Raw genomic sequence first — 22,531 nt, 5'->3', positions numbered from 1 at the left:
GCAACGTTTCAGCTTCTCAGTGAAGCAATTATCATGAATGCTTAATAAAGGCTTCATTGAGAAGCTGAAACGTTGCTGTGACATGAGACAATAAAACGGCGCTGAATTTTGAATGGAGTGCTGCGCCCTTGTCTGGATACTTGCTGGAGCTGTGAAGGGGTTGTGGACGCTGCACCCAGTGGTATTTATTGCATGATATAAAGTAGTGCTGCAAAAGACTTCGAACTTTATATATAGTAAAATTGTATATATGGATATACTTGAACATGTCAGGAGGGAGGGGAGCAGGGCTATCTATATACACTGCTCAAGAAAATAAAGGGAACACAATGTAACTCCAAGTCACTGACACTTCTGTGAGATCCCACTGTCCACTTAGGAAGAACACTGATTGACAATCAATTTCACATGGAACAGACAACACGTGGAAATTGTAGGCAATTAGCAAGACACCCCCAATAAAGGAGTGGTTCTGCAGGTGGGGACCACAGACCACTTCTCAGTTCCTATGCTTCCTGGAAGATGTTTTGGTCACTTTTGAATGCTGGCGGTGCCTTCACTCTAGTGGTAGCATGAGACGGAGTCTACAACCCACACAAGTGGCTCAGGTCGTGCAGCTCATCCAGGATGGCACATCAATGCGAGCTGTGGCAAGAAGGTTTGCTGTGTCTGTCAGCGTAGTGTCCAGAGCATGGAGGCGCTACCAGGAGACAGGTCAGTACATCAGGAGACGTGGAGGAGGCCGTAGGAGGGCAACAACCCAGCAGCAGGACCGCTACCTCCACCTTTGTGCAAGGAGGAGCAGCTGCCAGAGCCCTGCAAAATGACCTCCAGTAGGGCACAAATGTGCATGTGTCCACTCAAACGGTCAGAAACAGACTCCATGAAGGTGGTATGAGGGCCCGACGTCCACAGCTGGGGGTTGTGCTTACAGCCCAACACTGAGAAGGATGTTTGGCATTTGCCAGAGAACACCAAGATTGGCAAATTTGCCATTGGCGCCCTGTGCTCTTCACAGATGAAAGCAGGTTCACACTGAGCACATGTGACAGATGTCACAGAGTCTGGAGACGCCGTGGAGAACGTTCTGCTGCCTGCAACATCCTCCAGCATGACTGGTTTGGCGATGGGTCAGTAATGGTGTGGGGTGGCATTTCTTTGGGGGGCCGCACAGCCCTCCATGTGCTTGCCAGAGGTAGCCTGACTGCCATTAGGTACCGAGATGAGATGAGTTCCTGCAAGAGGAAGGCATTGATGCTATGGACTGGCCGCCCGTTCACCTGAATCCGATTGAGCACATCTGGGACGTCTCGCTCCATCCACCACAGACTGTCCAGGAGTTGGCGGATGCTTTAGTCCAGGTCTGGGAGGACATCCCTCGGGAGACCATCCTCCACCTCATCAGTAGCATGCCCAGGCGTTGTAGGGAGGTCATACGGGCACGTGGTCAGACCACAGAAAATCTGACCTTAATTCTCCTACATCAACAGAAGATCTGGGCATAGTTTTCCTACATCCACAGAAGATCTGGGCTTAGTTTTCCTACATCCACAGAAGATCTAAGCTTAGTTCTCCTACATTTACAGAAGATCTGAGCTTAGTTCTTTACATCTACAGAAGATCTGAGCTTAGTTCTTCTACATGTACAGAAGATGTGAGCTTAGTTCTCCTACATCTACAGAAGATCTGAGCTTAGTTCTCTACATCTACAGAAGATCTGAGCTTAGTTCTCCTACATCCACAGAAGATCTGAGCTTAGTTCTCTACATCTACAGAAGATCTGAGCTTAGTTCTCCTACATCCACAGAAGATCTGGGCTTAGTTCTCCTACATCTACAGAAGATCTGAGCTTAATTCTCCTACATCTACAGAAGAGCTGAGCTTAGTTCTCCTACATCTACAGAAGATCTGAGCTTAGTTCCCTTCATCCACAGAAGATCTGAGCTTAGTTCTCCTACATCCACAGAAGATCTGAGCTTAGTTCTCCTACATCTACAGAAGATCTAAGCTTAGTTCTCTTCATCCACAGAAGATCTGAGCTTAATTCTCCTACATCCACAGAAGATCTGAGCTTAGTTCTCCTACATCCACAGAAGATCTGAGCTTAGTTCTCTTCATCCACAGAAGATCTGAGCTTAGTTCTCCTACATCCACAGAAGATCTGAGCTTAGTTCTCCTACATCTACAGAAGATCTGGGCTTAGTTCTCTACATCTACAGAAGATCTGAGCTTAGTTCTCTACATCTACAGAAGATCTGGGCTTAGTTCTCCTACATCTACAGAAGATCTGGGCTTAGTTCTCCTACATCCACAGAAGATCTGAGCTTAGTTCTCCTACATCTACAGAAGATCTAAGCTTAGTTCTCCTACATTTACAGAAGATCTGAGCTTAGTTCTCTACATCTACAGAAGATCTAAGCTTAGTTCTCCTACATTTACAGAAGATCTGAGCTTAGTTCTCTACATCTACAGAAGATCTAAGCTTAGTTCTCCGACATCTACAGAAGATCTAAGCTTAGTTCTCCTACATCTACAGAAGATCTTAGCTTAGTTCTTCTACATGTACAAAAGATGTGAGCTTAGTTCTCCTACATCTACAGAAGATCGGAGCTTAGTTCTCCTACATCTACAGAAGATCTGGGCTTAGTTCTTCTACATCTACAGAAGATCTGAGCTTAGTTCTCCTACATCCACAGAAGATCTGAGCTTAGTTCTCCTACATCTACAGAAGATCTGAGCTTAGTTGTCCTACATCCACAGAAGATCTGAGCTTAGTTCTCTACATCTACAGAAGATCTGAGCTTAGTTCTCTACATCCACAGAAGATCTGAGCTTAGTTCTCCTACATCCACAGAAGATCTGGGCTTAGTTCTCCTACATCTACAGAAGATCTGAGCTTAATTCTCCTACATCTACAGAAGATCTGAGCTTAGTTCTCCTACATCTACAGAAGATCTGAGCTTAGTTCTCTTCATCCACAGAAGATCTGAGCTTAGTTCTCCTACATCCACAGAAGATCTGAGCTTAGTTCTCCTACATCTACAGAAGATCTGAGCTTAGTTCTCTTCATCCACAGAAGATCTGAGCTTAGTTATCCTACATCCACAGAAGATCTGAGCTTAGTTCTCCTACATCTACAGAAGATCTGAGCTTAGTTCTCCTACATCCACAGAAGATCTGAGCTTAGTTATCCTACATCCACAGAAGATCTGAGCTTAGTTCTCTTCATCCACAGAAGATCTGAGCTTAGTTCTCCTACATCTACAGAAGATCTGGGCTTAGTTCTCCTACATCCACAGAAGATCTGAGCTTAGTTCTCCTACATCTACAGAAGATCTAAGCTTAGTTCTTCTACATTTACAGAAGATCTGAGCTTAGTTCTCTACATCTACAGAAGATCTAAGCTTAGTTCTCCTACATTTACAGAAGATCTGAGCTTAGTTCTCTACATCTACAGAAGATCTAAGCTTAGTTCTCCGACATCTACAGAAGATCTAAGCTTAGTTCTCCTACATCTACAGAAGATCTGAGCTTAGTTCTTCTACATGTACAGAAGATGTGAGCTTAGTTCTCCTACATCTACAGAAGATCGGAGCTTAGTTCTCCTACATCTACAGAAGATCTGGGCTTAGTTCTTCTACATCTACAGAAGATCTGAGCTTAGTTCTCCTACATCCACAGAAGATCTGAGCTTAGTTCTCCTACATCTACAGAAGATCTGAGCTTAGTTGTCCTACATCCACAGAAGATCTGAGCTTAGTTCTCTACATCTACAGAAGATCTGAGCTTAGTTCTCTACATCCACAGAAGATCTGAGCTTAGTTCTCCTACATCCACAGAAGATCTGGGCTTAGTTCTCCTACATCTACAGAAGATCTGAGCTTAATTCTCCTACATCTACAGAAGATCTGAGCTTAGTTCTCCTACATCTACAGAAGATCTGAGCTTAGTTCTCTTCATCCACAGAAGATCTGAGCTTAGTTCTCCTACATCCACAGAAGATCTGAGCTTAGTTCTCCTACATCTACAGAAAATCTGAGCTTAGTTCTCTTCATCCACAGAAGATCTGAGCTTAGTTATCCTACATCCACAGAAGATCTGAGCTTAGTTCTCCTACATCTACAGAAGATCTGAGCTTAGTTCTCCTACATCCACAGAAGATCTGAGCTTAGTTATCCTACATCCACAGAAGATCTGAGCTTAGTTCTCTTCATCCACAGAAGATCTGAGCTTAGTTCTCCTACATCCACAGAAGATCTGAGCTTAGTTCTCCTACATCTACAGAAGATCTGGGCTTAGTTCTCTACATCTACAGAAGATCTGAGCTTAGTTCTCTACATCTACAGAAGATCTGGGCTTAGTTCTCTACATCTACAGAAGATCTGGGCTTAGTTCTCCTACATCCACAGAAGATCTGAGCTTAGTTCTCCTACATTTACAGAAGATCTGAGCTTAGTTCTCTACATCCACAGAAGATCTGAGCTTAGTTCTCCTACATCTACAGAAGATCTGAGCTTAGTTCTCTACATCTACAGAAGATCTGAGCTTAGTTCTCTACATCTACAGAAGATCGGAGCTTAGTTCTCTACATCTACAGAAGATCTGAGCTTAGTTCTCCTACATCCACAGAAGATCTGGGCTTAGTTCTCCTACATCCACAGAAGATCTGGGCTTAGTTCTCCTACATCCACAGAAGATCTGGGCTTAGTTCTCCTACATCCACAGAAGATCTGGGCTTAGTTCTCCTACATCCACAGAAGATCTGAGCTTAGTTCTCTACATCCACAGAAGATCTGAGCTTAGTTCTCCTACATCTACAGAAGATCTGAGCTTAGTTCTCTAACATCTACAGAAGATCTGAGCTTAGTTCTCTTACATCCACAGAAGATCTGAGCTTAGTTCTCTACATCTACAGAAGATCTGAGATTAGTTCTCCTACATTTACAGAAGATCTGAGCTTAGTTCTCTACATCTACAGAAGATCTGAGCTTAGTTCTCCTACATCTACAGAAGATCTGAGCTTAGTTCTCCTACATCCACAGAAGATCTGAGCTTAGTTCTCTACATCTACAGAAGATCTGAGATTAGTTCTCCTACATCTACAGAAGATCTGAGCTTAGTTCTTCTACATCTACAGAAGATCTGAGCTTAGTTCTCCTACATCCACAGAAGATCTGAGCTTAGTTCTCTACATCTACAGAAGATCTGAGCTTAGTTTTCCTACATCTACAGAAGATCTGAGCTTAGTTCTCCTACATCCACAGAAGATCTGAGCTTAGTTCTCTACATCTACAGAAGATCTGAGATTAGTTCTCCTACATCTACAGAAGATCTGAGATTAGTTCTCTACATCTACAGAAGATCTGAGCTTAGTTCTCCTACATCCACAGAAGATCTGAGCTTAGTTCTCCTACATCTACAGAAGATCTGAGCTTAATTCTCCTACATCTACAGAAGATCTGAGCTTAGTTCTCCTACATCTACAGAAGATCTGAGCTTAGTTCCCTTCATCCACAGAAGATCTGAGCTTAGTTCTCCTACATCCACAGAAGATCTGAGCTTAGTTCTCCTACATCTACAGAAGATCTGAGCTTAGTTCTCTTCATCCACAGAAGATCTGAGCTTAGTTCTCCTACATCCACAGAAGATCTGAGCTTAGTTCTCCTACATCCACAGAAGATCTGAGCTTAGTTCTCTTCATCCACAGAAGATCTGAGCTTAGTTCTCCTACATCCACAGAAGATCTGAGCTTAGTTCTCCTACATCTACAGAAGATCTGGGCTTAGTTCTCTACATCTACAGAAGATCTGAGCTTAGTTCTCTACATCTACAGAAGATCTGGGCTTAGTTCTCCTACATCTACAGAAGATCTGGGCTTAGTTCTCCTACATCCACAGAAGATCTGAGCTTAGTTCTCCTACATCTACAGAAGATCTAAGCTTAGTTCTCCTACATTTACAGAAGATCTGAGCTTAGTTCTCTACATCTACAGAAGATCTAAGCTTAGTTCTCCTACATTTACAGAAGATCTGAGCTTAGTTCTCTACATCTACAGAAGATCTAAGCTTAGTTCTCCGACATCTACAGAAGATCTAAGCTTAGTTCTCCTACATCTACAGAAGATCTGAGCTCAGTTCTTCTACATGTACAGAAGATCTGAGCTTAGTTCTCCTACATCTACAGAAGATCGGAGCTTAGTTCTCCTACATCTACAGAAGATCGGAGCTTAGTTCTCCTACATCTACAGAAGATCTGGGCTTAGTTCTTCTACATCTACAGAAGATCTGAGCTTAGTTCTCCTACATCCACAGAAGATCTGAGCTTAGTTCTCCTACATCTACAGAAGATCTGAGCTTAGTTGTCCTACATCCACAGAAGATCTGAGCTTAGTTCTCTACATCTACAGAAGATCTGAGCTTAGTTCTCTACATCCACAGAAGATCTGAGCTTAGTTCTCCTACATCCACAGAAGATCTGGGCTTAGTTCTCCTACATCTACAGAAGATCTGAGCTTAATTCTCCTACATCTACAGTAGATCTGAGCTTAGTTCTCATACATCTACAGAAGATCTGAGCTTAGTTCTCTTCATCCACAGAAGATCTGAGCTTAGTTCTCCTACATCCACAGAAGATCTGAGCTTAGTTCTCCTACATCTACAGAAGATCTGAGCTTAGTTCTCTTCATCCAAAGAAGATCTGAGCTTAGTTATCCTACATCCACAGAAGATCTGAGCTTAGTTCTCCTACATCTACAGAAGATCTGAGCTTAGTTCTCCTACATCCACAGAAGATCTGAGCTTAGTTATCCTACATCCACAGAAGATCTGAGCTTAGTTCTCTTCATCCACAGAAGATCTGAGCTTAGTTCTCCTACATCCACAGAAGATCTGAGCTTAGTTCTCTACATCTACAGAAGATCTAAGCTTAGTTCTCTACATCTACAGAAGATCTGGGCTTAGTTCTCCTACATCTACAGAAGATCTGGGCTTAGTTCTCCTACATCCACAGAAGATCTGAGCTTAGTTCTCCTACATCTACAGAAGATCTAAGCTTAGTTCTCCTACATTTACAGAAGATCTGAGCTTAGTTCTCTACATCTACAGAAGATCTAAGCTTAGTTCTCCTACATTTACAGAAGATCTGAGCTTAGTTCTCTACATCTACAGAAGATCTAAGCTTAGTTCTCCGACATCTACAGAAGATCTAAGCTTAGTTCTCCTACATCTACAGAAGATCTGAGCTTAGTTCTTCTACATGTACAGAAGATGTGAGCTTAGTTCTCCTACATCTACAGAAGATCGGAGCTTAGTTCTCCTACATCTACAGAAGATTTGGGCTTAGTTCTTCTACATCTACAGAAGATCTGAGCTTAGTTCTCCTACATCCACAGAAGATCTGAGCTTAGTTCTCCTACATCTACAGAAGATCTGAGCTTAGTTGTCCTACATCCACAGAAGATCTGAGCTTAGTTCTCTACATCTACAGAAGATCTGAGCTTAGTTCTCTACATCCACAGAAGATCTGAGCTTAGTTCTCCTACATCCACAGAAGATCTGGGCTTAGTTCTCCTACATCTACAGAAGATCTGAGCTTAATTCTCCTACATCTACAGAAGATCTGAGCTTAGTTCTCCTACATCTACAGAAGATCTGAGCTTAGTTCTCTTCATCCACAGAAGATCTGAGCATAGTTCTCCTACATCTACAGAAGATCTGAGCTTAGTTCTCTACATCTACAGAAAATCTGAGCTTAGTTCTCTTCATCCACAGAAGATCTGAGCTTAGTTCTCTTCATCCACAGAAGATCTGAGCTTAGTTCTCCTACATCCACAGAAGATCTGAGCTTAGTTCTCCTACATCTACAGAAAATCTGAGCTTAGTTCTCTTCATCCACAGAAGATCTGAGCTTAGTTATCCTACATCCACATAAGATCTGAGCTTAGTTCTCCTACATCTACAGAAGATCTGAGCTTAGTTCTCCTACATCCACAGAAGATCTGAGCTTAGTTATCCTACATCCACAGAAGATCTGAGCTTAGTTCTCTTCATCCACAGAAGATCTGAGCTTAGTTCTCCTACATCCACAGAAGATCTGAGCTTAGTTCTCTACATCTACAGAAGATCTGAGCTTAGTTCTCCTACATCTACAGAAGATCTGGGCTTAGTTCTCTACATCTACAGAAGATCTGAGCTTAGTTCTCTACATCTACAGAAGATCTGGGCTTAGTTCTCTACATCTACAGAAGATCTGGGCTTAGTTCTCCTACATCCACAGAAGATCTGAGCTTAGTTCTCCTACATTTACAGAAGATCTGAGCTTAGTTCTCTACATCCACAGAAGATCTGAGCTTAGTTCTCCTACATCTACAGAAGATCTGAGCTTAGTTCTCTACATCTACAGAAGATCTGAGCTTAGTTCTCTACATCTACAGAAGATCGGAGCTTAGTTCTCTACATCTACAGAAGATCTGAGCTTAGTTCTCCTACATCCACAGAAGATCTGGGCTTAGTTCTCCTACATCCACAGAAGATCTGGGCTTAGTTCTCCTACATCCACAGAAGATCTGAGCTTAGTTCTCTACATCCACAGAAGATCTGAGCTTAGTTCTCCTACATCTACAGAAGATCTGAGCTTAGTTCTCTAACATCTACAGAAGATCTGAGCTTAGTTCTCTTACATCCACAGAAGATCTGAGCTTAGTTCTCTACATCTACAGAAGATCTGAGATTAGTTCTCCTACATTTACAGAAGATCTGAGCTTAGTTCTCTACATCTACAGAAGATCTGAGCTTAGTTCTCCTACATCTACAGAAGATCTGAGCTTAGTTCTCCTACATCCACAGAAGATCTGAGCTTAGTTCTCTACATCTACAGAAGATCTGAGATTAGTTCTCCTACATCTACAGAAGATCTGAGCTTAGTTCTTCTACATCAACAGAAGATCTGAGCTTAGTTCTCTACATCTACAGAAGATCTGAGCTTAGTTCTCTACATCTACAGAAGATCTGAGCTTAGTTCTCTACATCCACAGAAGATCTGAGCTTAGTTCTCTACATCTACAGAAGATCTGAGCTTAGTTCTCCTACATCTACAGAAGATCTGAGCTTAGTTCTCTACATCTACAGAAGATCTGAGCTTAGTTCTCTACATCTACAGAAGATCGGAGCTTAGTTCTCTACATCCACAGAAGATCTGAGCTTAGTTCTCTACATCTACAGAAGATCAGGGCTTAGTTCTCCTACATCTACAGAAGATCTGAGATTAGTTCTCCTACATCCACAGAAGATCTGAGCTTAGTTCTCTACATCCGCAGAAGATCTGAGCTTAGTTCTCTACATCTACAGAAGATCTGAGCTTAGTTCTCTACATCTACAGAAGATCTGAGCTTAGTTCTCTACATCTACAGAAGATCTGAGCTTAGTTCTCCTACATCCACAGAAGATCTGAGCTTAGTTCTCTACATCTACAGAAGATCTGAGCTTAGTTCTCTACATCTACAGAAGATCTGAGATTAGTTCTCTACATCTACAGAAGATCTGAGCTCAGTTCTCTACATCTACAGAAGATCTGGGCTTAGTTCTCTACATCTACAGAAGATCTGAGCTTAGTTCTCTACATCTACAGAAGATCTGAGCTTAGTTCTCTACATCTACAGAAGATCTGAGATTAGTTCTCTACATCTACAGAAGATCTGGGCTTAGTTCTCTACATCTACAGAAGATCTGAGCTTAGTTCTCTACATCTACAGAAGATCTGAGATTAGTTCTCTACATCTACAGAAGATCTGAGCTCAGTTCTCTACATCTACAGAAGATCTGGGCTTAGTTCTCTACATCTACAGAAGATCTGAGCTTAGTTCTCTACATCTACAGAAGATCTGAGCTTAGTTCTCTACATCCATAGAAGATCTGAGATTAGTTCTCTACATCTACAGAAGATCTGAGCTTAGTTCTCTACATCTACAGAAGATCTGAGCTTAGTTCTCCTACATCCACAGAAGATCTGAGCTTAGTTCTCTACATCTACAGAAGATCTGAGCTTAGTTCTTCTACATCCACAGAAGATCTGAGCTTAGTTCTCTACATCTACAGAAGATCTGAGCTTAGTTCTCTTACATCTACAGAAGATCTGAGCTTAGTTCTCCACATCTACACAAGATCTGGGCTTAGTTCTCCACATCTACAGAAGATCTGGGCTTAGTTCTCCTACATCTACAGAAGATCTGAGCTTAGTTCTCCTACATCTACAGAAGATCTGAGCTTAGTTCTCTTCATCCACAGAAGATCTGAGCTTAGTTCTCCTACATCCACAGAAGATCTGAGCTTAGTTCTCCTACATCTACAGAAGATCTGAGCTTAGTTCTCTTCATCCACAGAAGATCTGAGCTTAGTTATCCTACATCCACAGAAGATCTGAGCTTAGTTCTCCTACATCTACAGAAGATCTGAGCTTAGTTCTCCTACATCCACAGAAGATCTGAGCTTAGTTATCCTACATCCACAGAAGATCTGAGCTTAGTTCTCTTCATCCACAGAAGATCTGAGCTTAGTTCTCCTACATCCACAGAAGATCTGAGCTTAGTTCTCTACATCTACAGAAGATCTAAGCTTAGTTCTCTACATCTACAGAAGATCTGGGCTTAGTTCTCCTACATCTACAGAAGATCTGGGCTTAGTTCTCCTACATCCACAGAAGATATGAGCTTAGTTCTCCTACATCTACAGAAGATCTAAGCTTAGTTCTCCTACATTTACAGAAGATCTGAGCTTAGTTCTCTACATCTACAGAAGATCTAAGCTTAGTTCTCCTACATCCACAGAAGATCTGAGCTTAGTTCTCCTACATCTACAGAAGATCTGAGCTTAGTTCTCTTCATCCACAGAAGATCTGAGCTTAGTTATCCTACATCCACAGAAGATCTGAGCTTAGTTCTCCTACATCTACAGAAGATCTGAGCTTAGTTCTCCTACATCCACAGAAGATCTGAGCTTAGTTATCCTACATCCACAGAAGATCTGAGCTTAGTTCTCTTCATCCACAGAAGATCTGAGCTTAGTTCTCCTACATCCACAGAAGATCTGAGCTTAGTTCTCTACATCTACAGAAGATCTAAGCTTAGTTCTCTACATCTACAGAAGATCTGGGCTTAGTTCTCCTACATCTACAGAAGATCTGGGCTTAGTTCTCCTACATCCACAGAAGATATGAGCTTAGTTCTCCTACATCTACAGAAGATCTAAGCTTAGTTCTCCTACATTTACAGAAGATCTGAGCTTAGTTCTCTACATCTACAGAAGATCTAAGCTTAGTTCTCCTACATTTACAGAAGATCTGAGCTTAGTTCTCTACATCTACAGAAGATCTAAGATTAGTTCTCCGACATCTACAGAAGATCTAAGCTTAGTTCTCCTACATCTACAGAAGATCTGAGCTTAGTTCTTCTACATGTACAGAAGATGTGAGCTTAGTTCTCCTACATCTACAGAAGATCGGAGCTTAGTTCTCCTACATCTACAGAAGATCTGGGCTTAGTTCTTCTACATTTACAGAAGATCTGAGCTTAGTTCTCCTACATCCACAGAAGATCTGAGCTTAGTTCTCCTACATCTACAGAAGATCTGAGCTTAGTTGTCCTACATCCACAGAAGATCTGAGCTTAGTTCTCTACATCTACAGAAGATCTGAGCTTAGTTCTCTACATCCACAGAAGATCTGAGCTTAGTTCTCCTACATCCACAGAAGATCTGGGCTTAGTTCTCCTACATCTACAGAAGATCTGAGCTTAGTTCTCTTCATCCACAGAAGATCTGAGCTTAGTTCTCCTACATCCACAGAAGATCTGAGCTTAGTTCTCCTACATCTACAGAAAATCTGAGCTTAGTTCTCTTCATCCACAGAAGATCTGAGCTTAGTTATCCTACATCCACAGAAGATCTGAGCTTAGTTCTCCTACATCTACAGAAGATCTGAGCTTAGTTCTCCTACATCCACAGAAGATCTGAGCTTAGTTATCCTACATCCACAGAAGATCTGAGCTTAGTTCTCTTCATCCACAGAAGATCTGAGCTTAGTTCTCCTACATCCACAGATCTGAGCTTAGTTCTCCTACATCTACAGAAGATCTGGGCTTAGTTCTCTACATCTACAGAAGATCTGAGCTTAGTTCTCTACATCTACAGAAGATCTGGGCTTAGTTCTCTACATCTACAGAAGATCTGGGCTTAGTTCTCCTACATCCACAGAAGATCTGAGCTTAGTTCTCCTACATTTACAGAAGATCTGAGCTTAGTTCTCTACATCCACAGAAGATCTGAGCTTAGTTCTCCTACATCTACAGAAGATCTGAGCTTAGTTCTCTACATCTACAGAAGATCTGAGCTTAGTTCTCTACATCTACAGAAGATCTGAGCTTAGTTCTCCTACATCCACAGAAGATCTGGGCTTAGTTCTCCTACATCCACAGAAGATCTGGGCTTAGTTCTCCTACATCCACAGAAGATCTGAGCTTAGTTCTCTACATCCACAGAAGATCTGAGCTTAGTTCTCCTACATCTACAGAAGATCTGAGCTTAGTTCTCTAACATCTACAGAAGATCTGAGCTTAGTTCTCTTACATCCACAGAAGATCTGAGCTTAGTTCTCTACATCTACAGAAGATCTGAGATTAGTTCTCCTACATTTACAGAAGATCTGAGCTTAGTTCTCTACATCTACAGAAGATCTGAGCTTAGTTCTCCTACATCTACAGAAGATCTGAGCTTAGTTCTCCTACATCCACAGAGGATCTGAGCTTAGTTCTCTACATCTACAGAAGATCTGAGATTAGTTATCCTACATCTACAGAAGATCTGAGCTTAGTTCTTCTACATCTACAGAAGATCTGAGCTTAGTTCTCCTACATCCACAGAAGATCTGAGCTTAGTTCTCTTCATCTACAGAAGATCTGAGCTTAGTTCTCCTACATCTACAGAAGATCTGAGCTTAGTTCTCCTACATCCACAGAAGATCTGAGCTTAGTTCTCCTACATCTACAGAAGATCTGAGCTTAGTTCTCTTCATCCACAGAAGATCTGAGCTTAGTTCTCCTACATCCACAGAAGATCTGAGCTTAGTTCTCCTACATCCACAGAAGATCTGAGCTTAGTTCTCTTCATCCACAGAAGATCTGAGCTTAGTTCTCCTACATCCACAGAAGATCTGAGCTTAGTTCTCCTACATCCACAGAAGATCTGAGCTTAGTTCTCTTCATCCACAGAAGATCTGAGCTTAGTTCTCCTACATCCACAGAAGATCTGAGCTTAGTTCTCCTACATCCACAGAAGATCTGAGCTTAGTTCTCTACATCTACAGAAGATCTAAGCTTAGTTCTCTACATCTACAGAAGATCTGGGCTTAGTTCTCCTACATCTACAGAAGATCTGGGCTTAGTTCTCCTACATCCACAGAAGATCTGAGCTTAGTTCTCCTACATCTACAGAAGATCTAAGCTTAGTTCTTCTACATTTACAGAAGATCTGAGCTTAGTTCTCTACATCTACAGAAGATCTAAGCTTAGTTCTCCTACATTTACAGAAGATCTGAGCTTAGTTCTCTACATCTACAGAAGATCTAAGCTTAGTTCTCCGACATCTACAGAAGATCTAAGCTTAGTTCTCCTACATCTACAGAAGATCTGAGCTTAGTTCTTCTACATGTACAGAAGATGTGAGCTTAGTTCTCCTACATCTACAGAAGATCGGAGCTTAGTTCTCCTACATCTACAGAAGATCTGGGCTTAGTTCTTCTACATCTACAGAAGATCTGAGCTTAGTTCTCCTACATCCACAGAAGATCTGAGCTTAGTTCTCCTACATCTACAGAAGATCTGAGCTTAGTTGTCCTACATCCACAGAAGATCTGAGCTTAGTTCTCTACATCTACAGAAGATCTGAGCTTAGTTCTCTACATCCACAGAAGATCTGAGCTTAGTTCTCCTACATCCACAGAAGATCTGGGCTTAGTTCTCCTACATCTACAGAAGATCTGAGCTTAATTCTCCTACATCTACAGAAGATCTGAGCTTAGTTCTCCTACATCTACAGAAGATCTGAGCTTAGTTCTCTTCATCCACAGAAGATCTGAGCTTAGTTCTCCTACATCCACAGAAGATCTGAGCTTAGTTCTCCTACATCTACAGAAAATCTGAGCTTAGTTCTCTTCATCCACAGAAGATCTGAGCTTAGTTATCCTACATCCACAGAAGATCTGAGCTTAGTTCTCCTACATCTACAGAAGATCTGAGCTTAGTTCTCCTACATCCACAGAAGATCTGAGCTTAGTTATCCTACATCCACAGAAGATCTGAGCTTAGTTCTCTTCATCCACAGAAGATCTGAGCTTAGTTCTCCTACATCCACAGAAGATCTGAGCTTAGTTCTCCTACATCTACAGAAGATCTGGGCTTAGTTCTCTACATCTACAGAAGATCTGAGCTTAGTTCTCTACATCTACAGAAGATCTGGGCTTAGTTCTCTACATCTACAGAAGATCTGGGCTTAGTTCTCCTACATCCACAGAAGATCTGAGCTTAGTTCTCCTACATTTACAGAAGATCTGAGCTTAGTTCTCTACATCCACAGAAGATCTGAGCTTAGTTCTCCTACATCTACAGAAGATCTGAGCTTAGTTCTCTACATCTACAGAAGATCTGAGCTTAGTTCTCTACATCTACAGAAGATCGGAGCTTAGTTCTCTACATCTACAGAAGATCTGAGCTTAGTTCTCCTACATCCACAGAAGATCTGGGCTTAGTTCTCCTACATCCACAGAAGATCTGGGCTTATTTCTCCTACATCCACAGAAGATCTGGGCTTAGTTCTCCTACATCCACAGAAGATCTGGGCTTAGTTCTCCTACATCCACAGAAGATCTGAGCTTAGTTCTCTACATCCACAGAAGATCTGAGCTTAGTTCTCCTACATCTACAGAAGATCTGAGCTTAGTTCTCTAACATCTACAGAAGATCTGAGCTTAGTTCTCTTACATCCACAGAAGATCTGAGCTTAGTTCTCTACATCTACAGAAGATCTGAGATTAGTTCTCCTACATTTACAGAAGATCTGAGCATAGTTCTCTACATCTACAGAAGATCTGAGCTTAGTTCTCCTACATCTACAGAAGATCTGAGCTTAGTTCTCCTACATCCACGGAAGATCTGAGCTTAGTTCTCTACATCTACAGAAGATCTGAGATTAGTTCTCCTACATCTACAGAAGATCTGAGCTTAGTTCTTCTACATCTACAGAAGATCTGAGCTTAGTTCTCCTACATCCACAGAAGATCTGAGCTTAGTTCTCTACATCTACAGAAGATCTGAGCTTAGTTCTCCTACATCTACAGAAGATCTGAGCTTAGTTCTCCTACATCCACAGAAGATCTGAGCTTAGTTCTCTACATCTACAGAAGATCTGAGATTAGTTCTCCTACATCTACAGAAGATCTGAGATTAGTTCTCTACATCTACAGAAGATCTGAGCTTAGTTCTCCTACATCCACAGAAGATCTGAGCTTAGTTCTCCTACATCTACAGAAGATCTGAGCTTAATTCTCCTACATCTACAGAAGATCTGAGCTTAGTTCTCCTACATCTACAGAAGATCTGAGCTTAGTTCCCTTCATCCACAGAAGATCTGAGCTTAGTTCTCCTACATCCACAGAAGATCTGAGCTTAGTTCTCCTACATCTACAGAAGATCTGAGCTTAGTTCTCTTCATCCACAGAAGATCTGAGCTTAGTTCTCCTACATCCACAGAAGATCTGAGCTTAGTTCTCCTACATCCACAGAAGATCTGAGCTTAGTTCTCTTCATCCACAGAAGATCTGAGCTTAGTTCTCCTACATCCACTGAAGATCTGAGCTTAGTTCTCCTACATCTACAGAAGATCTGGGCTTAGTTCTCTACATCTACAGAAGATCTGAGCTTAGTTCTCTACATCTACAGAAGATCTGGGCTTAGTTCTCCTACATCTACAGAAGATCTGGGCTTAGTTCTCCTACATCCACAGAAGATCTGAGCTTAGTTCTCCTACATCTACAGAAGATCTAAGCTTAGTTCTCCTACATTTACAGAAGATCTGAGCTTAGTTCTCTACATCTACAGAAGATCTAAGCTTAGTTCTCCTACATTTACAGAAGATCTGAGCTTAGTTCTCTACATCTACAGAAGATCTAAGCTTAGTTCTCCGACATCTACAGAAGATCTAAGCTTAGTTCTCCTACATCTACAGAAGATCTGAGCTCAGTTCTTCTACATGTACAGAAGATCTGAGCTTAGTTCTCCTACATCTACAGAAGATCGGAGCTTAGTTCTCCTACATCTACAGAAGATCGGAGCTTAGTTCTCCTACATCTACAGAAGATCTGGGCTTAGTTCTTCTACATCTACAGAAGATCTGAGCTTAGTTCTCCTACATCCACAGAAGATCTGAGCTTAGTTCTCCTACATCTACAGAAGATCTGAGCTTAGTTGTCCTACATCCACAGAAGATCTGAGCTTAGTTCTCTACATCTACAGAAGATCTGAGCTTAGTTCTCTACATCCACAGAAGATCTGAGCTTAGTTCTCCTACATCCACAGAAGATCTGGGCTTAGTTCTCCTACATCTACAGAAGATCTGAGCTTAATTCTCCTACATCTACAGAAGATCTGAGCTTAGTTCTCATACATCTACAGAAGATCTGAGCTTAGTTCTCTTCATCCACAGAAGATCTGAGCTTAGTTCTCCTACATCCACAGAAGATCTGAGCTTAGTTCTCCTACATCTACAGAAGATCTGAGCTTAGTTCTCTTCATCCAAAGAAGATCTGAGCTTAGTTATCCTACATCCACAGAAGATCTGAGCTTAGTTCTCCTACATCTACAGAAGATCTGAGCTTAGTTCTCCTACATCCACAGAAGATCTGAGCTTAGTTATCCTACATCCACAGAAGATCTGAGCTTAGTTCTCTTCATCCACAGAAGATCTGAGCTTAGTTCTCCTACATCCACAGAAGATCTGAGCTTAGTTCTCTACATCTACAGAAGATCTAAGCTTAGTTCTCTACATCTACAGAAGATCTGGGCTTAGTTCTCCTACATCTACAGAAGATCTGGGCTTAGTTCTCCTACATCCACAGAAGATCTGAGCTTAGTTCTCCTACATCTACAGAAGATCTAAGCTTAGTTCTCCTACATTTACAGAAGATCTGAGCTTAGTTCTCTACATCTACAGAAGATCTAAGCTTAGTTCTCCTACATTTACAGAAGATCTGAGCTTAGTTCTCTACATCTACAGAAGATCTAAGCTTAGTTCTCCGACATCTACAGAAGATCTAAGCTTAGTTCTCCTACATCTACAGAAGATCTGAGCTTAGTTCTTCTACATGTACAGAAGATGTGAGCTTAGTTCTCCTACATCTACAGAAGATCGGAGCTTAGTTCTCCTACATCTACAGAAGATTTGGGCTTAGTTCTTCTACATCTACAGAAGATCTGAGCTTAGTTCTCCTACATCCACAGAAGATCTGAGCTTAGTTCTCCTACATCTACAGAAGATCTGAGCTTAGTTGTCCTACATCCACAGAAGATCTGAGCTTAGTTCTCTACATCTACAGAAGATCTGAGCTTAGTTCTCTACATCCACAGAAGATCTGAGCTTAGTTCTCCTACATCCACAGAAGATCTGGGCTTAGTTCTCCTACATCTACAGAAGATCTGAGCTTAATTCTCCTACATCTACAGAAGATCTGAGCTTAGTTCTCCTACATCTACAGAAGATCTGAGCTTAGTTCTCTTCATCCACAGAAGATCTGAGCATAGTTCTCCTACATCTACAGAAGATCTGAGCTTAGTTCTCTACATCTACAGAAAATCTGAGCTTAGTTCTCTTCATCCACAGAAGATCTGAGCTTAGTTCTCTTCATCCACAGAAGATCTGAGCTTAGTTCTCCTACATCCACAGAAGATCTGAGCTTAGTTCTCCTACATCTACAGAAAATCTGAGCTTAGTTCTCTTCATCCACAGAAGATCTGAGCTTAGTTATCCTACATCCACAGAAGATCTGAGCTTAGTTCTCCTACATCTACAGAAGATCTGAGCTTAGTTCTCCTACATCCACAGAAGATCTGAGCTTAGTTATCCTACATCCACAGAAGATCTGAGCTTAGTTCTCTTCATCCACAGAAGATCTGAGCTTAGTTCTCCTACATCCACAGAAGATCTGAGCTTAGTTCTCTACATCTACAGAAGATCTGAGCTTAGTTCTCCTACATCTACAGAAGATCTGGGCTTAGTTCTCTACATCTACAGAAGATCTGAGCTTAGTTCTCTACATCTACAGAAGATCTGGGCTTAGTTCTCTACATCTACAGAAGATCTGGGCTTAGTTCTCCTACATCCACAGAAGATCTGAGCTTAGTTCTCCTACATTTACAGAAGATCTGAGCTTAGTTCTCTACATCCACAGAAGATCTGAGCTTAGTTCTCCTACATCTACAGAAGATCTGAGCTTAGTTCTCTACATCTACAGAAGATCTGAGCTTAGTTCTCTACATCTACAGAAGATCGGAGCTTAGTTCTCTACATCTACAGAAGATCTGAGCTTAGTTCTCCTACATCCACAGAAGATCTGGGCTTAGTTCTCCTACATCCACAGAAGATCTGGGCTTAGTTCTCCTACATCCACAGAAGATCTGAGCTTAGTTCTCTACATCCACAGAAGATCTGAGCTTAGTTCTCCTACATCTACAGAAGATCTGAGCTTAGTTCTCTAACATCTACAGAAGATCTGAGCTTAGTTCTCTTACATCCACAGAAGATCTGAGCTTAGTTCTCTACATCTACAGAAGATCTGAGATTAGTTCTCCTACATTTACAGAAGATCTGAGCTTAGTTCTCTACATCTACAGAAGATCTGAGCTTAGTTCTCCTACATCTACAGAAGATCTGAGCTTAGTTCTCCTACATCCACAGAAGATCTGAGCTTAGTTCTCTACATCTACAGAAGATCTGAGATTAGTTCTCCTACATCTACAGAAGATCTGAGCTTAGTTCTTCTACATCAACAGAAGATCTGAGCTTAGTTCTCTACATCTACAGAAGATCTGAGCTTAGTTCTCTACATCTACAGAAGATCTGAGCTTAGTTCTCTACATCCACAGAAGATCTGAGCTTAGTTCTCTACATCTACAGAAGATCTGAGCTTAGTTCTCCTACATCTACAGAAGATCTGAGCTTAGTTCTCTACATCTACAGAAGATCTGAGCTTAGTTCTCTACATCTACAGAAGATCGGAGCTTAGTTCTCTACATCCACAGAAGATCTGAGCTTAGTTCTCTACATCTACAGAAGATCAGGGCTTAGTTCTCCTACATCTACAGAAGATCTGAGATTAGTTCTCCTACATCCACAGAAGATCTGAGCTTAGTTCTCTACATCCGCAGAAGATCTGAGCTTAGTTCTCTACATCTACAGAAGATCTGAGCTTAGTTCTCTACATCTACAGAAGATCTGAGCTTAGTTCTCTACATCTACAGAAGATCTGAGCTTAGTTCTCCTACATCCACAGAAGATCTGAGCTTAGTTCTCTACATCTACAGAAGATCTGAGCTTAGTTCTCTACATCTACAGAAGATCTGAGATTAGTTCTCTACATCTACAGAAGATCTGAGCTCAGTTCTCTACATCTACAGAAGATCTGGGCTTAGTTCTCTACATCTACAGAAGATCTGAGCTTAGTTCTCTACATCTACAGAAGATCTGAGCTTAGTTCTCTACATCTACAGAAGATCTGAGATTAGTTCTCTACATCTACAGAAGATCTGGGCTTAGTTCTCTACATCTACAGAAGATCTGAGCTTAGTTCTCTACATCTACAGAAGATCTGAGATTAGTTCTCTACATCTACAGAAGATCTGAGCTCAGTTCTCTACATCTACAGAAGATCTGGGCTTAGTTCTCTACATCTACAGAAGATCTGAGCTTAGTTCTCTACATCTACAGAAGATCTGAGCTTAGTTCTCTACATCCATAGAAGATCTGAGATTAGTTCTCTACATCTACAGAAGATCTGAGCTTAGTTCTCTACATCTACAGAAGATCTGAGCTTAGTTCTCCTACATCCACAGAAGATCTGAGCTTAGTTCTCTACATCTACAGAAGATCTGAGCTTAGTTCTTCTACATCCACAGAAGATCTGAGCTTAGTTCTCTACATCTACAGAAGATCTGAGCTTAGTTCTCTTACATCTACAGAAGATCTGAGCTTAGTTCTCCACATCTACACAAGATCTGGGCTTAGTTCTCCACATCTACAGAAGATCTGGGCTTAGTTCTCCTACATCTACAGAAGATCTGAGCTTAGTTCTTCTACATCCACAGAAGATCTGAGCTTAGTTCTCTACATCTACAGAAGATCTGAGCTTAGTTCTCTTACATCTACAGAAGATCTGAGCTTAGTTCTCCACATCTACACAAGATCTGGGCTTAGTTCTCCACATCTACAGAAGATCTGAGCTTAGTTCTTCTACATCCACAGAAGATCTGAGCTTAGTTCTCTACATCTACAGAAGATCTGAGCTTAGTTCTCTTACATCTACAGAAGATCTGAGCTTAGTTCTACATCTACAGAAGATCTGGGCTTAGTTCTCCTACATCTACAGAAGATCTGGGCTTAGTTCTCTACATCTACAGAAGATCTGAGCTTAGTTCTCTACATCTACAGAAGATCTGAGCTTAGTTCTCCTACATCTACAGAAGATCTGAGCTTAGTTCTCTACATCCGCAGAAGATCTGAGCTTAGTTCTCTACATCCACAGAAGATCTGAGCTTAGTTCTCTACATCCGCAGAAGATCTAAGAGATTACAATCATGATCATCATTATCATTATTATCTTCGTCATGGCAGTGATACATTAGATGAGGAGTTCTCCATAGAGGATGATGAAGCAGTGTCGGTGCGGTGAGGGGTGACGTGTCGGGGCGTGCAGAGCACAGGACGGTTATGTTGTGCAGGTGGAGACGTCTCCTGCTGACTCAGCAGATCCCGCTGTCTCGTGACTCCAGATAATCATCAGCACCGAGCAGATACAGACTGTGTGAAATGTCTCCAGAATCCTCCACATGGTATAAAGTCTGTGCCCAGGATCGGGGAGAATTGCCCGTATGCTCCGCCTGAGTGAGCGTCCATCCCATCACTAATAGTGATCACAACAGATAGGGAATATATATATATATACGCACACATACATGTATCTGGTATTCTGTAGTAGTACACTATGCAGTGAGCTCCCCCTAGAGGTGGCTGCAGGACGACACTATCATGTAATTACGCAGGGGATTTGTATCAGATATAAAGATACATTCTGAGAATATTGGAATCGAATGTGAAAATTCATAAGTACTTTTAGTGAGAAATTACTAAAACCATATTCAGATCTCCTGGACGTCTATATAATATCACACAAGCCATGTGACTATGTGTCAGTATAATACGGATCAGTTATCTTTGCTCCGACCCATTGACATATATTCATCTGAATGGCAGTAATATGATATTTTTCACAATTTTCAAAATGAAATCATTGATTTGTACATTTCCTTCATACCCTTTAGACTTGGGGTGTTTGTATTTATGTGGGGGGGGGGGGGATTCACCTAAACTTGCGTAGAGAAAAGTCATACAAAAGAGCTGATAAGTACTGGGAGGATTAAGATTTTTTTACAGAAGTAATTTACAATCTGTTTAACTTTCTGGCATTTAAAATATTTTTTTCCCACCGGAGTACCCCTTTAAGCTCCACCCAGGGACAGCTTGCCCACCTAATTTAGCTGAGGCTGCAGGTTACCTACTATCTACAGTGTGTATGTATTCCTAGTGTACACATGGTGAGGGTTGTAGTCCTGCAACAGCTAATAAATGCAATACTCAGGGAAAATAGATAATTTGATAATATAAGTGATTGACAAATACTAAAGTGTCTGCAGATCCCACCTGATTGTCCTGGGGTCCCCACCAGCCATAATCCGGCCATGTCTACATGCACACGGCTCTCAGACACAATATATTTCATAAAGAGCTATTACCGTATATACTCGAGTATAAGCCGAGTTTTTCAGCACGATTTTTTGTGCTGAAAACGCCCCCTCGGCTTATATTCGAGTGAAATCTCCGCCTGTCAATCCCTTCTCAGTGGTCTTCAACCTGCGGACCTCCAGATGTTGCAAAACTACAACTCCCAGCATGCCCGGACAGCCATTGGACCTCTGGAGGTCCGCAGGTTGAAGACCACTGCGGCCTTCGTCATCATCCAGACCCCCCTTTAGTTTTGTACTCACCTCCCCTCGGTGGGAAGGAAGGGTGAGCTGGTCCGGGCCATCTATGCTGCAGGGACCGTCCGGTGGGGAGGGTTAGTCGTTCCGGGCTGTCCATCTTCACCGGGGGGCCCTCTTCTCCGCTCCGGCCCCGGACGAGTGATGTTGCCTTGACAACGACGCAAAGGGACTTCCCTGCGCATG

Source organism: Hyla sarda, chromosome 8 (genome assembly GCF_029499605.1).
Source record: "Hyla sarda isolate aHylSar1 chromosome 8, aHylSar1.hap1, whole genome shotgun sequence".
Taxonomy (NCBI): domain Eukaryota; kingdom Metazoa; phylum Chordata; class Amphibia; order Anura; family Hylidae; genus Hyla; species Hyla sarda.
This window is presented reverse-complemented; position numbering follows the sequence as displayed.